At 35.6% G+C, this 19870-nt stretch overlaps 2 long non-coding RNA genes across 2 annotated transcripts; both read left to right on the top strand.

Moving 5' to 3' along the window:
* Positions 1–1799: 1799 nt before the first annotated feature.
* Positions 1800–5609, top strand: LOC127839015 (uncharacterized). The gene is made up of 3 exons (XR_008030105.1): positions 1800–2023; positions 3074–3174; positions 3547–5609. It is a non-coding gene; the product is annotated as an uncharacterized LOC127839015 (long non-coding RNA).
* A 3250-nt stretch (positions 5610–8859) lies between these two features.
* LOC127839019 (uncharacterized) lies at positions 8860–10940 on the top strand. The gene is made up of 3 exons (XR_008030112.1): positions 8860–8896; positions 9947–10047; positions 10420–10940. It is a non-coding gene; the product is annotated as an uncharacterized LOC127839019 (long non-coding RNA).
* Positions 10941–19870: the final 8930 nt, after the last annotated feature.

The raw sequence follows: 19870 nt of genomic DNA, 5'->3' as shown, positions 1-19870 counted from the left end.
CACCAGGGGGAGGGACATTTTTCACTATTTGGCTAAAAATATTCTCATGATAGCTCGGCTGAGTTAAAAAAATGGTTAATATGGATTGTCGAAAACTATGGCCGCTAGGGGGCAGAGCATTTTTCCTTGTATGGTTATAGTAAAACTTTTTTAGCACCCAAGAAGTCAAATTTTTAGTCCAATCTTCATGAAACTTGGTCAGAACATTTTTTCCAATAATATCTGGGCTGAGTTCCAAATTGGGTCCTGTACATTGAAAAACATGGCCGCCAGGGGGCTAGGCATTTTTCCTTATTTGGCTAAAGTAAAACCTTATTAACCTTCTATAAGTCACTTTTATGTTCAAATCTTTATGGAACTTGGTCATAACATTTGTTCTGAAATTAGCTTGGCTGAGTTTAAAAATGGTTATGGTTTGTCAAAACATATTGCCACAATCCCGTCTGTAGATCTGCCATAGTCATCAGCACTTTTCTATGGAATTCCATAGAAAATATTATGGAATTCTACGGAAATCGATGGAAATCCATGGAATTTGATGGAATTCCATCCACTTGCCAATTTTCCATCTGAAGCTGTTATGGAATTCCACGGAATCTTGACTAAAATTCCATGCATTTCCACGGAATGTATGGAAAACACCATGGAAAGTTGGACTTAGCCATTTTTTTCAACGGAAATCGTTATGGAAAATAATTTATACATTTTCTTGGATGGAAATCAATGGAAAATAACTTAGAAAATTTTCGCTGGTTGTCTGAAATGTATTTGTAGTTTAATACATGTATGAATGTATTTGCATCATGTATTTTGTATTTAAAAGAAAATGCAATAAAGATAATTATAAATTTGTTCTAGAAATTGGAACAGTTCTGGAACTGTTCCATATTTGTGTTCTAAAACGTATGTTCTGGAATTGTTCCAAAACAGTTTTTTTAGAATAAATCCAGAATATTCGTGGAAAATGGCTTAGGACTGAAACTGTTCCAATAATTTCAAGAACCATTTTAGAACATTTCAAGGACAAAATATGGTCAAACATTTCTAAAAATGTTTTAAAATGTAGTTCTAGAACACATCTAGAACGCTTTAAGAACCAGTAAGTTCTACAAAATTTCTTATGGGGAATAAGAACACATATAGAACACCTTACACTTACAAATAGCCAAATAGACTTCATAGTAGCAACAGCAGCAGCAGCAGTAGTAGTAGTAGTTGTAGATGTAGTAGCTGTATTAGTAGTAGTAGTTGTTGTTGTTGTAGTAGGTGTTGTTGTTGTAGTAATTGATGTAGTAGCAGTAGTGTTTTTTATATCAGTAGAGGTTGTGGTGGTAGTAGTAGTAGTAGAAGTAGTAGCATTAACAGTTTCTGTAGCAATAGTAGTAGCAATAGAAGTAGCAGTAGTAGCAGTTGTTGCTGTAGTAGCAGTTGTTGCTGCTGCTGTTGTTGTTGCTGCTGTTGTTGTTGCTGCTGTTGCTGCTGTTATTGTTGCTGTTGTTGTTGTTGGTGGTGTTGTTGATGCTGTAGTAATTAAAGTAGTAGTTCTGCAGAAGTAGGAGTAGTTGTTACTTTCAAAGCAATTTCTACAAGTTTAAATTCCTTAACCCTGTCCAAGTGGTATACACACTGTTTTTTCTCAATATCAAACTCAGCCAGTCCAGGTTGTCAAATAACAATCTATCTGATAAGCCAAGCATGTGTTGTACATCAGATGTTGGGTATGTTTGCTGCAAATCTATTGGCTATAAGATATAACAGCCTTTTCTAATTGGCTGAATTCAAATACAAAAAGTTTACCTGTTAGATTGAAACATGAAACATGGTGGACAATGTACTGGTTTAACTTGTTAAAATAAAGTTAAAGACATTTAACAAACAGAAGAGTTCATTAGTTTTTCCATTAAAAACACTTTCTTAAAATACTTATGTATTTATATCATTTGGAAAGTGACATGAAATATTGCTAAAGAGTGATGCATACAGTGTTTGAGCAGTCTGTCTAGGAATAGAACAACAACTGAAGGTTTGTGATTTTTATTATTTCTAAATATTCCTTTAAATTTAATCTTCTTATGACATTATTGTAGACCTTTTTATGTGATATTTGAGGTTTTAGTATGGCAAATATTAGTTTAAAAGCAGCTGTCACCCAAATTTTCACTTAGTGGAGTTTGCAGGTTGAAAAAGGAAGTAATAAGACCTATGTGGAGAAATTAATAACATTGAATGTAGTATCGGAATTTTCTCATGCAAGGTTATGGAACTGCAGGCTAAGGAAGTTTTTTACTGTGCATGTTGAGCACTCAATGCTCATTAATGGTGTTAATGTTTATTATTATCCCCCGCCATAGGCGGAGGGATATTATTTTGGCGTTGTCTGTTCGTCCTTCCATCCTTCCGTCTGTCCGTCTTTCCATCCGTCCGTAGTCATATCTTGGAAGTGCTTTGGCAGATTTCACTGAAACTTGGTATGAGTATGTATATGGATAAGAGGATGATGCATGCCAAATGGCATTGTACACCATAAGTTAATAACAGAGTTATGGCCCTTTGTATCTTGAAAAAATGCTTTTTGTGTGTCCAAGGCCATATCATGGAAGTGCTTTGGCGGATTTCATTGAAACCTGGTTCGAGTATATATATGGATAAGAGGATGATGCACGCCAAATGGAATTGTACACCATCTGTTAAAAACGGCGTTATGGCCCTTTGTATCTTTAAAAAATGCTTGTTTGAGTGTCAAATATAATACTTATGTGTCCAGAAGCATGTTGGCGGGGGATATCAATTCAACGTATTTGCTTGTAAATAAAAAATTAAACCAATGGAATCGGTTTTTAGGTATCTGAGTGTGCATTTTCATACCAATAGAATTACACATCATTCTAATTATAGCAATAATAAATTTGTACTAATCATACCAACAAATTAAGTTATGCTTAGTGCTTTGCGATGTATTCACTTCGTTTTTAGTTCTCTTTCTAAAGACCATTTAACAACTTAATATTTAAAACAATTCATGAATTACGTTCCCTATACATTTTCATTATGTGCTTTTATTACCATTGACCAGTTGATGGAAGATACTGCAGAGTTTGGCAGGGAAATAATCCAACAGCAAAGCGGCTCTTTAAGCGCATTTACCTAGAGGACTTACAGGGCTACAAATTCATGGTAAATATTGTCATGCCCTGGGCTAGATAAGTTATTTAATGTTAACCACCTGAAAGTATTTTGTCTTTTTGGAATTCAATATATTAGTCCAAGTCATTTACACTTTTCTGGATCCTGGGATAACTTTAAATGTTCTAAGTATTTTTTCATGAAACTTGAAACATGAACAGATGACAATAAGGACATTTTGCACATCATTTCATGTTGTTTATAATGCAAGAATTCTGGTTGCTATGGCAACAAATATATTTAACAAACTTAAAATAGTGAAGTTTAACAGGTAGGGGACCATATTGCTTTGCAATCTCTTGTTATAGTTTGAATGTAAATAACTCTTTGCTTTAGACATGTTTATGATTTTTTATTCTGTAGAGCACATGTGAGCAGTATACAATGTACCTCATACCAAAAAGGACCCGGAGGCAGTGACTGGTGTTCAATATTCTCAGAAGAAAAGGAAAATGGCAGTGGAAGACTTGGACAAACATTTTTAGCCTCTGTGTTAAGCCTGGCAGTCTGTGGCTGGTGACATGTTTTATTTTGGTTACTTCTTGTAAAAAAAAGACCAGTTATTTATTTTGTGAATTGTATTTTGTGTTTGTTTTTTGTCTTAATTTATTTGTTGTTTTTTTTAATTTAGGAATTTGAAACTTGGATAATTGAATTAAGTCCGTGTTCAACAGTACTGAGCATAGTATTATAAATAACAAATTTACAACAGTTGTTAATTTGTTATGTATTATTATTAACTATGCTCAGTACTTGAATACTGGCTGTCTGCATGGGAATTTGTTTTCTAGAAAGTTGGTTTCAGACTTAAATATTTTAAGTTAACCTTCGGAACTTTTCTAGAATTGTACTGGAACACATCAACTAGAACTGAACTTCTGTTATCGTACTGAAAGTGTTCTAGAATTAATAAGGAACAGTTGTTGAACGTTAAAATTTCTGAGAAAAAACTATAGAACAATTGTGTGTGATGTGTGTGTGCATGTAATTGTGTGTGTTTATGAACATATGTGAGAAAGGAAGTATACTTGTCATAAGAGAAATGTAAAATTCTACTTCTATGTTTTATATTGTGCCTTTTATAAGTTTTTCTGTTCTCACCTGTATATGCGTGCATGTTTATGGATGTGTTTTTGAATGTGTGCATGCATGCCTGTGGTTAAGAGAGTTGGTACTTTATAAAAATGTAAAACCACTCATTTTTAGCTCATCTATTTTTTGAAAAAAAATTATGAGCTATTGTCATCACCTTGGCGTCGGCGTCGGCGTTGGCGTTGGCGTTGGCGTTGGCGTTGGCGTCGGCGTCCGGTTAAGTTTTGCGTTTAGGTCCACTTTTCTCAGAAAGTATCAATGCTATTGCATTCAAACTTGGTACACTTACTTACTATCATGAGGGGACTAGGCAGGCAAAGTTAGATAACTCTGGCGTGCATTTTGACAGAATTATGTGCCCTTTTTATACTTAAAAAATTGCAAATTTTGGTTAAGTTTTGCGTTTAGTTCCACTTTTCTCAGTAAGTATCAATGCTATTGCATTCAAACTTGGTACACTTACTTACTATCATGAGGGGACTGGGCAGGCAAAGTTAGATAACTCTGGCATGCATTTTGACAGAATTATGTGCCCTTTTTATACTTAGAAAATTGACAATTTTGGTTAAGTTTTGTGTTTAGGTCCATTTTATTCCTTAAGCATCAAAGCTATTGCTTTCATACTTGCAACACTTACTAACTATCATAAGGGGACTGTGCAGGCAAAGTAATGTAACTCTGACTGGCATTTTGACAGAATTATGTGCCCTTTTTATACTTAGAAAATTGAAAATTTGATTAAGTTTTGTGTTTAGGTCCACTTTATTCCTACAGTATCAAAGCTATTGCTTTCATACTTGCAAGATTTATGAACTATCATAAGGGGACGGTGCAGGCAAAGTTATGTAACTCTGACTGGCATTTGGACGGAATTATGGGCCCTTTATACTTAGAAAATTGAAAATTTGGTTAAGATTTATGTTTTGGTCACTTTACCCCTAAAGTATCATAGATATTGCTTTCATACTTGGAACACTCACAAACTATCATAAGGGTACAGTAAAAGGACAAGTTGCATAACTCTGGTTGTCATTGTTACGGAATTATGGCCCTTTTTTGACTTAGTAACTTTTAATATATGGTTAAATTTTGTGTTTCGATCCACTCGAAGTATCAAGGCTATTGCTTTCAAACTTCAAATACTTACATGCTATCATGAGGTTACTGTACCTGGCAACTTGAATTTTACTTTGACCTTTGAATGACCTTGACTCTCAAGGTCAAATTATTAAATTTTGCTAAAATTGCCATAACTTCTTTATTTATGATTAGATTTGATTGATACTTTGATGAAACTACTCTTACCTGACATACCACAATAGACTTCACCCAAACCATCCCCCGTGCCCTCCCCCCCCCTCCCCCCCCTCCCCCCCCCCCTAATTTTTTTTTTTTTTTTTTTTTTTTTTTTATAAGATCATCTCACAAATGACCACCACACCCTCACACTATACCCCCACCCCACCCCCCCCCACCCCCCCCCCAAAATTTTTTTTTTGATTTTTTTTTTTTTTTTTTTTTTTTTTTAAGATCATCTCACAAATTATCACCACACCCTCACACTATACCCCCCCCTTCCCGATTTTTTTTTTTTTTTTTTTTTTTTCGCTTTTTTGGAAGATAATGTAATAAATGTCCACAACCCCACACTATACACCCCTCTTCACTCCACTCCTCCCTCCTTTGTGATTGAAAATGAGAGTCCCTTCACCTTTAAAAAGAAAATAGATGAGCGGTCTGCACCCGCAAGGCGGTGCTCTTGTTGAATATGTACTGTGACTGCATGTGTGTGGTTAATGATTGATGCCAGATCTTGTTCTTGCTTAACTTCTATGATGAAACCTTTAGTTACATTCACATTTGTTTTTCAAAATCAATAAAATGCCTTTGATCTATAATCTGTTTTTATTTCTATTTTATTCCAGCTTTTTATTAAATTCCATAGCTTTTCATGGAATTCCACGGCATTCTATGGAATTCCACAGCATTCTATGGAATTCCACGGCATTCCATGGAATTCCACGGCGTTCCATGGAATTCCACGGCGTTCCATGGAATTCCACGGCGTTCCATGGAATTCCACGGCGTTCCATGGAATTCCACGGCATTCTATGGAATTCCACGGCATTCTATGGAATTTCATGGCGTTCCATGGAATTCCACGGCGTTCCATGGAATTCCACGGCGTTCCATGGAATTCCACGGCATTCTATGGAATTCCACGGCATTCTATGGAATTTCATGGCATTCTATGGAATTCCACGGCATTATATGGAATGCCACGGAATTCTATGGAATTCCATCCCATATCAAGTCCCCCTTCTGTTTTTTTTTCACTTTTCCATTGATTGCATGGAATCGGATGGAAAGTTAGTGCCAATACTCCACGGAATTCCATCTTACGATTTCCATAGAATTCCATATGATTCCACGGCAGATCTACAGACGGGTAATAAGGGGGGAGGGGCATTTTTCCTTATATGGCGATAGCAAAACCTTGTTAGCACTCTATAAGTCACATTTTAGTTCAATCTTCATGAAACTTGGTCAAAACATTTTCTCTCATGATTTCTGGGCTGAGTTTCAAAATGGTTCCCGTCCGTTGAAAAGCATGGCCGCCAGGGTGCAGGGCATTTTTCCTTATATGGCTATAGTAAAACCTTGTTAACTCTATAGAATTCACATTTATGGTCCAATCTTTATGAAACTTGGTCAGAACATTTGTTCTAATGATAGCTTGGCTGAGTTTGACAATGGTTGTGGTTCATAAAAAAATATGGCCACCAGGGGGTGGGCATTTTTCCTTATATGGCTTAAGTAAAACTTTGTTAACACTCTAGAAGTCATATATTTTTCCCACTCTAGAAGTCATATATTTTTTCCAATCTTCATGAAACTTTGTCAGAACATTTGTTCTAATGATATCTGGGATGAGTTTGAAAATGGTTCTCATCTGTTGAAAACATGGCCACTTAAGGGGGCTGGGCAGTTTTCTATATTATGGCTATGGCAAAACCATAGGTCTTACCCGTCTGTAGATCTGCCATAATCATCAGCACTTTTCTATGGAATTCCATAGAAAATATTATGGAATTCTACGGAAATCGATGGAAATCCATGGAATTTGATGGAATTCCATCCACTTGCCAATTTTCCATCTGAAGCTGTTATGGAATTCCACGGAATCTTGACTAAAATTCCATGCATTTCCACGGAATGTATGGAAAACACCATGGAAAGTTGGACTTAGCCATTTTTTTCAACGGAAATCGTTATGGAAAATAACTTATACATTTTCTTGGATGAAAATCAATGGAAAATAACTTAGAAAAATTTCGCTGGTTGTCTGAAATGTATTTGTAGTTTAATACATGTATGAATTTATTTGCATCATGTATTTTGTATTTAAAAGAAAATGCAATAAAGATAATTATAAATTTGTTCTAGAAATTGGAACAGTTATGGAACTGTTCCATATTTGTGTTCTAAAACGTATGTTCTGGAATTGTTCCAAAACAGTTTTTTTAGAATAAATCCAGAATATTTGTGGAAAATGGCTTAGGACTGAAACTGTTCCAATAATTTCAAGAACCTTTTTAGAACATTTCAAGGACAAAATATGGTCAAAAATTTCTAAAAATGTTTTAAAATGTAGTTCTAGAACACATCTAGAACGCTTTAAGAACCAGTTAGTTCTACAAAATTTCTTATGGGGAATAAGAACACATATAGAACACCTTACACTTACAAATAGCCAAATAGACTTCATAGTAGCAACAGCAGCAGCAGCAGTAGTAGTAGTAGTTGTAGATGTAGTAGCTGTATTAGTAGTAGTAGTTGTTGTTGTTGTAGTAGGTGTTGTTGTTGTAGTAATTGATGTAGTAGCAGTAGTGTTTTTTATATCAGTAGAGGTTGTGGTGGTAGTAGTAGTAGTAGAAGTAGTAGCATTAACAGTTTCTGTAGCAATAGTAGTAGCAATAGAAGTAGCAGTAGTAGCAGTTGATGCTGTAGTAGCAGTTGTTGCTGCTGCTGTTGCTGCTGTTGTTGTTGCTGCTGTTGTTGTTGCTGCTGTTGCTGCTGTTATTGTTGCTGTTGTTGTTGTTGGTGGTGTTGTTGATGCTGTAGTAATTAAAGTAGTAGTTCTGCAGAAGTAGGAGTAGTTGTTACTTTCAAAGCAATTTCTACAAGTTTAAATTCCTTAACCCTGTCCAAGTGGTATACACACTGTTTTTTCTCAATATCAAACTCAGCCAGTCCAGGTTGTCAAATAACAATCTATCTGATAAGCCAAGCATGTGTTGTACATCAGATGTTGGGTATGTTTGCTGCAAATCTATTGGTTATAAGATATAACAGCCTTTTCTAATTGGCTGAATTCAAATACAGAAAGTTTACCTGTTAGATTGAAACATGAAACATGGTGGACAATGTACTGGTTTAACTTGTTAAAATAAAGTTAAAGACATTTAACAAACAGAAGAGTTCATTAGTTTTTCCATTTAAAACACTTTCTTAAAATACTTATGTATTTATATCATTTGGAAAGTGACATGAAATATTGCTAAAGAGTGATGCATACAGTGTTTGAGCAGTCTGTCTAGAAATAGAACAACAACTGAAGGTTTGTGATTTTTATTATTTCTAAATATTCCTTTAAATTTAATCTTCATATGACATTATTGTAGACCTTTTTATGTGATATTTGAGGTTTTAGTATGGCAAATATTAGTTTAAAAGCAGCTGTCACCCAAATTTTCACTTAGTGGAGTTTGCAGGTTGAAAAAGGAAGTAATAAGACCTATGTGGAGAAATTAATAACATTGAATGTAGTATCGGAATTTTCTCATGCAAGGTTATGGAACTGCAGGCTAAGGAAGTTTTTTACTGTGCATGTTGAGCACTCAATGCTCATTAATGGTGTTAATGTTTATTATTATCCCCCGCCATAGGCGGAGGGATATTATTTTGGCGTTGTCTGTTCGTCCTTCCATCCTTCCGTCTGTCCGTCTTTCCATCCGTCCGTAGTCATATCTTGGAAGTGCTTTGGCAGATTTCACTGAAACTTGGTATGAGTATGTATATGGATAAGAGGATGATGCATGCCAAATGGCATTGTACACCATAAGTTAATAACAGAGTTATGGCCCTTTGTATCTTTAAAAAATGCTTTTTGTGTGTCCAAGGCCATATCCTGGAAGTGCTTTGGCGGATTTCATTGAAACCTGGTTCGAGTATATATATGGATAAGAGGATAATGCACGCCAAATGGAATTGTACACCATCTGTTAAAAACGGCGTTATGGCCCTTTGTTTCTTTAAAAAATGCTTGTTTGAGTGTCAAATATAATACTTATGTGTCCAGAAGCATATTGGCGGGGGATATCAATTCAACGTATTTGCTTGTAAATAAAAAATTAAACCAATGGAATTGGTTTTTAGGTATCTGAGTGTGCATTTTCATACCAATAGAATTACACATCATTCTAATTATAGCAATAATAAATTTGTACTAATCATACCAACAAATTAAGTTATGCTTAGTGCTTTGCGATGTATTCACTTCGTTTTTAGTTCTCTTTCTAAAGACCATTTAACAACTTAATATTTAAAACAATTCATGAATTACGTTCCCTATACATTTTCATTATGTGCTTTAATTACCATTGACCAGTTGATGGAAGATACTGCAGAGTTTGGCAGGGAAATAATCCAACAGCAAAGCGGCTCTTTAAGCGCATTTACCTAGAGGACTTACAGGGCTACAAATTCATGGTAAATATTGTCATGCCCTGGGCTAGATAAGTTATTTAATGTTAACCACCTGAAAGTATTTTGTCTTTTTGGAATTCAATATATTAGTCTAAGTCATTTACACTTTTCTGGATCCTGGGATAACTTTAAAAGTTCTAAGTATTTTTTCATGAAACTTGAAACATGAACAGATGACAATAAGGACATTTTGCACGTCATTTCATGTTGTTTATAATGCAAGAATTCTGGTTGCTATGGCAACAAATATATTTAACAAACTTAAAATAGTGAAGTTTAACAGGTAGGGGACCATATTGCTTTGCAATCTCTTGTTATAGTTTGAATGTCAATAACTCTTTGCTTTAGACATTTTTATGATTTTTTATTCTGTAGAGCACATGTGAGCAGTATACAATGTACCTCATACCAAAAAGGACCCGGAGGCAGTGACTGGTGTTCAATATTCTCAGAAGAAAAGGAAAATGGCAGTGGAAGACTTGGACAAACATTTTTAGCCTCTGTGTTAAGCCTGGCAGTCTGTGGCTGGTGACATGTTTTATTTTGGTAACTTCTTGTAAAAAAAAAGACCAGTTATTTATTTTGTGAATTGTATTTTGTGTTTGTTTTTTGTCTTAATTTATTTGTTGTTTTTTTTAATTTAGGAATTTGAAACTTGGATAATTGAATTAAGTCCGTGTTCAACAGTACTGAGCATAGTATAATAAATAACAAATTTACAACAGTTGTTAATTTGTTATGTATTATTATTAACTATGCTCAGTACTTGAATACTGGCTGTCTGCATGGGAATTTGTTTTCTAGAAAGTTGGTTTCAGACTTAAATATTTGAAGTTAACCTTCGGAACTTTTCTAGAATTGTACTGGAACACATCAACTGGAACTGAACTTCTGTTATCGTACTGAAAGTGTTCTAGAATTAATAAGGAACAGTTGTTGAATGTTAAAATTTATGAGAAAAAACTCTAGAACAATTGTGCGTGATGTGTGTGTGCATGTAATTGTGTGTGTTTATGAACATATGTGAGAAAGGAAGTATACTTGTCATAAGAGAAATGTAAAATTCTGCTTCTATGTTTTATATTGTGCCTTTTATAAGTTTTTCTGTTCTCACCTGTATATGCGTGCATGTTTATGGATGTGTTTTTGAATGTGTGCGTGCATGCCTGTGGTTAAGAGAGTTGGTACTTTATGAAAATGTAAACCCACTCATTTTTGAATATGTACTGTGACTGCATGTGTGTGGTTAATGATTGATGCCAGATCTTGTTCTTGCTTAACTTCTATGATGAAACCTTTAGTTACATTCACATTTGTTTTTCAAAATCAATAAAATGCCTTTGATCTATAATCTGTTTTTATTTCTATTTTATTCCAGCTTTTTATTAAATTCCATAGCTTTTCATGGAATTCCACGGCATTCTATGGAATTCCACGGCATTCCATGGAATTCCACGGCGTTCCATGGAATTCCACGCTGTTCCATGGAATTCCACGGCGTTCCATGGAATTCCACGGCGTTCCATGGAATTCCACGGCATTCTATGGAATTCCACGGCATTCTATGGAATGCCACGGAATTCTATGGAATTCCACGGCATTTTATGGAATTCCATCCCATATCAAGTCCCCCTTCTGTTTTTTTTTTCACTTTTTCATTGATTACATGGAATCGGATGGAAAGTTAGTGCCAATACTCCACGGAATTCCATCTTACGATTTCCATAGAATTCCATATGATTCCACGGCAGATCTACAGACGGGTAAAAATCTCAAACATTGCTGACAGCAGTTAAGTTCCCGGAAGTCTCAGTTAAGCAACCATGGGCCTCTGGCCCTCTTGTCATAAAACAATTTGTGATTTTCAATACCGTAGGTTTCCACTTATAGCGCGCAGTGTTTTACCTCCAAAATTCAAATTAAAAAGCTGGTGCGCGCTATACATTGATGCAACGCTATTCTGGCTGCTAAATTGGTAAAAAATATGTTGTGTAATCGTAAATAATCAAAATGGCCACCATGTTTTTTCCAGAAAACTACCACCCTATAATCGTACAGACTGAGGGGCCATTGTCGAAACAACAAGAAGTCGCTACTGGTAGATATGAATGCGGTAGAAGAAGTTTTGGTCAAAAATAAATTTGTTTGAATAAACTTGCGGACATTTCTTTGTTTGTGTTTTTACACTTCTTAATTGATGAATTCCGATGGGGATTGTTGTCGACATTCCAGAGAGCAGGCAAGGGTAGGTGCGAACGAGGTCTTTTTTGCGGGTAACGGTAGGTGTGAAAGGGGGTCATTTTGCACTTCGTAATTGGCAGATGTTATTGAGTAATATGTGCCACGACTTGTTAAGACGCTAATTGACATTTGAGACACTAATTGACACTTGAGAACGTGTAGATATGCAATTGCATTTTGTGTGTATAAATATTGAACGTTCAACAGTGGTGTACCTTAACAACTGTATCCCTGTCTCCCATGCGACATTCAAATTTACCAGTAATGCCCATGCTTTCCCCGAGGAAAAATCACACGATGTACACTAATTCTTTTTTTCTCACGTTTTTCACGAAATGCACGTGGACTGTTAATCTTTTGCTAGAAAATTACAAAATTGTCAGAAAAGTATAGTGCTATGCAACCCATGCTCCTAATCATAATGAAGCTTCCTATTTTGAATGCTTAATTAAGCTGTCCAATGCCCCGGATTATTGGATTGTGCAATAGTAAAATGGCTGTCCGATTTGGTGGTTTTATTGTCTTTAAATATTTTTTTCTCCATTTTTGCATTTAAAAAACAGCCTGTGCGCTATACACGGGAGCGCGCTATACGTGGAAACCTACGGTAATAAAACATTAAACTGTTAGGATTTCAAATTACATTATGTAGATCACATTTATTTGCTGCCTTGTGCTTAAAGGTTTTTATTTTTCAGTACATAATTAACAGGCCCAAACAAATCTTTTGAATATTCATTAAAGTCGTCCAAATCAGCTATTTAACTATATATATTTATATTGCATAGTCATTTTTATAAGGAATGGGTATTGAATTATACTAGCAGTATTGGGTCTAGTATTATCATGCAAGTCTGACCATGCGTTCATATTCATATGAAAGGAAACAACATTTAATACAATCCATAAATAGTATGAAATAAAACGTGTTTGTGTCTTCTATAATATTTGTTTATTGTTGCCTGTTTTAAAAAAACGCATTTAAAGTATAACATAGGAAAGTTATTATGTAAATGCGGAATTTTGATGATGTAATGAATAGTTGTTCACAATGCAATTTTAAGATAAATTACCAAAAATGACAACCATAAGAGAATTTGTGTTTCATGTAACATGTGTCTCCCCACCTCAAAGGTTAAAGTCACACTTAAAGGTCCAAATTAAATCTGCTCATCAAACGCTTGTCTGGATATTAACTTTATTATTCATCATGCAATCTAACAATAACTTTGAAGATCTGTAGGTCTGTTCAGTATACCAAAACAAATTTGCTTGGACTACGTTCAGATTGCTTTGACTTACAATCATGCAAATTAGTATGGCAGTTAATTGAGAAAAGAGGAATATGCCAATCAACTGATCCAGTTATATATTTATCAATGTACTGAATTCCTGTGCTGGCTGATTTATAACTTTAGGGTATAGGCATCATACAATGTGTGGGAGTGGGAGTGGAGGGAAACATGTTTTACAAATATCTCTTGTTACTATTTGTTTTGTTCTTTGTATGTGGATACAGAGAGCATGTTCATAGATATTGTGATGGTGGAGAAAAATGTGTCCATATTTCTTTCACTGATGGGTGTTTTTGAGAAACGGGCATTTACATGTATTTCATCATTATTATTATTATTATTATTATAATTGATGAAATTTAATGACAGTTTTACATAAAAGCCACTATCCAGTTCAGTTGTTTTGCATACAAATTACATTAAGATGACATATTTTGATTTTGAAAAGGCAATTTATTTTATCCATTAAGTTGTTACAACATGGCAGTTAATATTGTTTGTTTTTGTGTTGTTTGAATAAAATTGATAGTGACTGCCCCACAGTGGCAGGGAGAAAATAACATGTAGTGGCCCTGTACAACATTTCTTTTAATGATAATACTTCAACATTCTAAGCCATGCTGCAAGGGATGTTATGGTAAATGAAAAGTTTAGAAGAAACATACATTTTTTAAAGGGGCCTTTTCACGTTGTGGTAAATTGACAAAAGAAAAAAAATGTTTAAGGTTCACAAATTTTTATTGTAGTCATGTTCTTTGTGAGGAAACAGTAATACTGAACATTTACCATGCTCTAAAATATCCATTATATGCATCTTTTGATGATTTAAACTCCTGAAAATTATAAAGAGTTGTGACGCGAAACGATTAAATAATTTGGAGAGTTCTGTTGTTGTCGTTATACTTTGTGATACTACGACAATTTTTTATATAAAGTATAAAAAACATCACTCATTGTATTAGCAGAGCTGGCTGAGTTGTCAAAGCAATAGACTTTTACTCCAGGGGTCAGTGGTGCGAGACAGTTGAGGGTTACTTTTTTTTTCTTTCTTTAAAATATTCTTGATTTTTTGCTGGAGCTTTTTAGATCCAATGTTTTACATTTATCAATATAAAGCATTTAATGATTAACTTAAATACATGCCAACATCTGCAAAAAGGTCCCTTTAAACCTGCTGTTCTGAAACCATAAGGCCCAGAGTTTTGATGTTCGGTTGTAACATTATATAGTGGTATTTTACCAATTTAAATGAAATAGGTGGTTGACATTAGCCCTTTCCTGCTGATATCATTTATTTTTATGCTCCCCGAAAATTTTTGGGAGCATATAGTTGCCAGTTAAAACTTAAATGTCCTTCCTTACTTCTCACTTCTGTCACACTTTTGTTACAGTTTCTCATAGCACCTTCAATACTTTAACGATCTCTTTGATATTTGGCATGTAGGTACCTTGCATGGACCTCTACCTTTTGATGAGGTCACTGGGGTCAAGGTCAAGGTCACCAAGGCTAATAATAGATTTTTCTGTCACACTTTTGTTACAGTTTCTCATACCACCTTCAATACTTTACCGATCTCTTTCATATTTGGCATGTAGGTACCTTGCATGGACCTCTACCTTTTAATGAGGTTTGAGGTCACTGGGGTCAAGGTCACCAAGGCAAATAATAGATTTTTCCGTCACACTTTTGTTACAGTTTCACATAGCACCTTCAATACTTTACAGATCTCTTTCATATTTGGCATGTAGGTTCCTTGCATGGACCTCTACTTTTTGATGAGGTCACTGGGGTCAAGGTCAAGATCACTGAGGCTAATAATAGATTTTCTGTCATGCTTTTGTTACTTTACCGATCTCTTTCATATTTGGCATGTAGGTACCTTCCATGGACCTCTACCTTTTGATGAGGTTTGAGGTCACTGGGCTCAAGGTCACCAAGGCTAATAATAGATTTTCCGTCACACTTTTCTTACAGTTTCTCATAGCACCTTCAATACTTTACCGATCTCTTTCATATTTGGCATGTAGGTACCTTGCATGGGCCTCTACCTTTTGATGAAGTTTGAGGTCACTGGGGTCAAGGTCAAGGTCACGGAGGCTAATAAAATATTTTTTAGGTGGTTATTAACACATAGATTGACAAAGCGCATCATCGGGGAGCATCCATCAGTTTCACTGATATTCTTGTTTTTGTTTTTTGTGTAAATTGTGAAAAAATCTTCTACCAGCTAAGATTAAATGTATGAAATACATTTCCTTACTGCATATATTTTACAGGTTTGCAAAAATAATATATCTTGAAGCCAAATGGGTTATTTTATTGCAAAATTTGAGACTAGTCATTTCAATATGACATAATAGCTAAATATCCAGTTTATGTTATTTGCATGTTAATGACATGTTTGTGTCAGCTTGTCGTTGAAGCCATCCATTTAATTTTATATCATATTCCTTTTTATACGCCTACTTGGGTTTAACTGGTGTCACCCAGTTTCAAGTACGAAAGTGTATAAGCAGGACTGAAGACAGATCGCTGGAGCTGGCTGGCCTAAAATGGTAGAACATACTTACCAGAGACTTTAAAATAGTAATGACAAGAGTTTCTTAAAACTCTTATTAAAGAATTTTTAATTGACATAAGTCTTTGTGATACATGGATTTTCAATAACTGACTGTGGCTGTTATATACTGTACATACTATGAATCTATGCAAAGCACAATTTAATAAACACAGATTTTGCACTATGTTAATTGGTAGCTGTATTTGAAAATTAAATAAATATAGAGTTACAAAGCAAAATAACTTCAAAATACAGTCAAAACTGTAAAAGTTTAAATATTTCTCAAGACTGTAACCTGTTTTCTGTTAAGTTGATTTTAATATATTTATAATGTTTAGCATATAGAATTTGTAAGTGAATTGTTGTTGTATGGTATAGATAAAGCTCATTACACAACTCATTTTTTTTTCATCATTTTTTTTTTTTTCTCATCATTTAGTTACCAGTGTTTTGTCCGTAGAGGTGAAATAATACTTTACTTTCCAAATAAATCAATTTGATTTATTGATTTTGTATATAGGCACTTCCACCGTTTTTTCTGCCTATTTTGGGAAAAGGAGTCTGACCAAATTGAGAATTTTTATCGACAAAATTGTCCATTTTAAGAATTTTTGCTTTGATGAAACGGCTCATTTAAGGAAATCATTGTGAATTTATCATGCTTAAATAAGAAGTGGTTTAACAAATAAATTTGTTTTATGCCCTCGGTAGGGTGGCATATTGCAGTTGAACTGTCCGTCAGTATGTCAGTTTGTCAGTCTGTCCGTCCGTCCGAAAACTTTAATGGTCATAACTTTTTCAATATTTAATATAGCAACTTGATATTTGGCATGCATGTGCATCTCATGGAGCTGCACATTTTGAGTGTTGAAAGGTGAAGGTGAAGGTCATCCTTCGAGGTCAAATGTTTAATATATGGTGTCTGTCCGTCCGTCCAAAAACTTCAACATTGGCCATAACTTTTTCACTATTGAAGATAGCAACTTGATATTTGGCATGCAGGTGTATCTCCTGGAGCTGAACATTTTGAGTGGTGAAAGGTGAAGGTCAAGGTCATACTTCAACGTCAAATGTCAAATATTCCGTCCGTCCGAAAACTTTAACATTGGCCATAACTTTTTATGCCCCCGGTAGGGTGGCATATAGCAGCTGAACTGTCCGTCAGTCAGTATGTCAGTCAGTCTGTCTGTCCGTCTGAAAAAAACTTTAAAATTAGCCATAACTTTTTATACGCCCGTATAAAATACGGGACGTATTATGTGAAACCCCTTGGCGGCGGGCGGCGGGCGGGCGGCGGGCGGCGGGCGGGCGGCGGGCGGCGGGCGGAAGGCATCACTTTGTCCGGACTCTAATTCAAATTGTATTCATCCGATCTTCACCAAACTTGGTCAGCAGTTGCATCTAGTTGATATCTAGGCCAAGTTCGAATATGGGTCATGCCGGGTCAAAAACTAGGTCATAGGGTCAATAAGTGCATTTTCAAAGGGGCCACTTTGTCCGGACTCTATTTCAAATTGTATTCATCCGATCTTCACCAAACTTGGTCAGCAGTTGCATCTAGTTGATATCTAGGCCAAGTTCAAATATGGGTCATGCCGGGTCAAAAACTAGGTCATAGGGTCAATAAGTGCATTTTCAAAGGGGCCACTTTGTCCGGACTCTATTTCAAATTGTATTCATCCGATCTTCACCAAACTTGGTCAGCAGTTGCATCTAGTTGATATCTAGGCCAAGTTCGAATATGGGTCATGCCGGGTCAAAAACTAGGTCATAGGGTCAATAAGTGCATTTTCAAAGGGGCCACTTTGTCCGGACTCTATTTCAAATTGTATTCATCCGATCTTCACCAAACTTGGTCAGCAGTTGCATCTAGTTGATATCTAGGCCAAGTTCGAATATGGGTCATGCCGGGTCAAAAACTAGGTCATAGGGTCAATAAGTGCATTTTCAAAGGGGCCACTTTGTCCGGACTCTATTTCAAATTGTATTCATCCGATCTTCTCCAAACTTGGTCAGCAGTTGCATCTAGTTGATATATAGGCCAAGTTCGAATATGGGTCATGCCGGGTCAAAAACTAGGTCATAGGGTCAATTAGTGCATTTTCAACGGCGCCACTTTGTCCGGACTCTAATTCAAATTGTATTCATCCGATCTTCACCAAATTTGGTCAGAAGTTGTGTCTAGATGATATGTAGGTCAAGTTCAAATATGGGTCATGCCGGGTCAAAAACTAGGTCACGAGGTTACTTAGTGCATTTCAAGCATTTAGCATGGTGTCCGCTCTCTAATTGAAGTAGTTTTCATCTGATCTTCACCTAATTTGGTCAGAAGTTGTGTCTAGATGATATGTAGGTCAAGTTCGAACATGGGTCATGCCGGGTCAAAAACGAGGTCACATAGTGCATTTCAAGCATTAAGCATGTTGTCCGCTCTTTAATTGAAGTAGTTTTCATCTGATCTTCACCAAATTTAGTCAGATGTTACATCTAAGTGATATCTAGGTCAAGTTCAAATATGGGTCATGCCGGGTCAATAACTAGGTCTTGAGGACACTTTCAAGCATTGAGCATGGTGTCCAAAACCTTCAAACGGGCGTATCTTGTGACAGTTTGGCACTCTTGTTTACTATTGAAGATAGCAACTTGATATTTGGCATGCATGTGTATCTCATGAAGCTGCACATTTTGAGTGGTGGAAGTTCAAGGTCAAGGTCATTCTTCAAGGTCAAAGGTAATTTTTATTTTTTTTTCAAAGCGGCGTTCTCATGAAGCTGCACATTTTGAGTGGTGGAAGGTCAAGGTCATCCTTCAAGGTCAAAGGTCATAATTTTTAAAATTTTTTCAAAGCGGTGCAATAGGGGGCATTGTGTTTCTGACAAACACATCTCTTGTTATATATTGAAGATAGCAACTTCATATTTGGCATGCATGTGTATCTCCTGGAGCTGAACATTTTTAGTGGTGAAAGTTGAAGGTCAAGGTCATCCTTCAAGGTCAAATGTCAAATATATGGCGTCTGTCCGTCCGAAAACTTTTAACGTTGGCCATAACTTTTTTAATATTGAAGATAGCAACATTGATATTTGGCATGCGTGTGTATCTCATGAAGCTGCACATTTTGAGTGGTAGAAGTTCAAGGTCAAGGTCATCCTTCAAGGTCAAAGGTAAATTTTTTATTTTTTTTTCAAAGCGGCATTCTCATGAAGCTGCACATTTTGAGTAGAGGAATGTCAAGGTCATCCTTCAAGGTCAAAGGTCAAAAAAATAATAAAATTTCAAAGCGGCGTTCTCATGAAGCTGGACAGTTTTAGTGGTGGAAGTTCAAGGTCAAGGTCATCCTTTAAGGTCAAAGGTCAATTTTTTTTTTTTAATTTCAAAGCGGCGCATTGTGTTTCTGAGGAATACATCTCTTGTTATTATGTATTGAAGATAACAACTTCATATTTGGCATGCCTGTGTATCTCCTGGAGCTGAACATTTTGAGTGGTGAAAGTTGAAGGTCAAGATCATCCTTTATAGCGGGATCATATGGTGCTTGTATTCAGTGAAATTGTTCACTTTTTGATAAAAGCAACAAACTTGGCACATTTGTAGATTTAAGTATTTTATTCAATTTTAGCTATGGACCCATCTCCAATTTTCAAGATGGCCGCCATTTTCAAGATGGCCGCCAAAATTTAGGAAATTACATGTTACTGCCATATTTGATTAAAATATTCTGTTTTTGGC

The sequence above is a fragment of the Dreissena polymorpha genome, chromosome 7 (genome assembly GCF_020536995.1).
Source record: "Dreissena polymorpha isolate Duluth1 chromosome 7, UMN_Dpol_1.0, whole genome shotgun sequence".
In the NCBI taxonomy this organism is placed as follows: domain Eukaryota; kingdom Metazoa; phylum Mollusca; class Bivalvia; order Myida; family Dreissenidae; genus Dreissena; species Dreissena polymorpha.
Note: the sequence above shows the minus strand (reverse complement) of the source record. Positions and strands in the feature narration are given on the sequence as shown.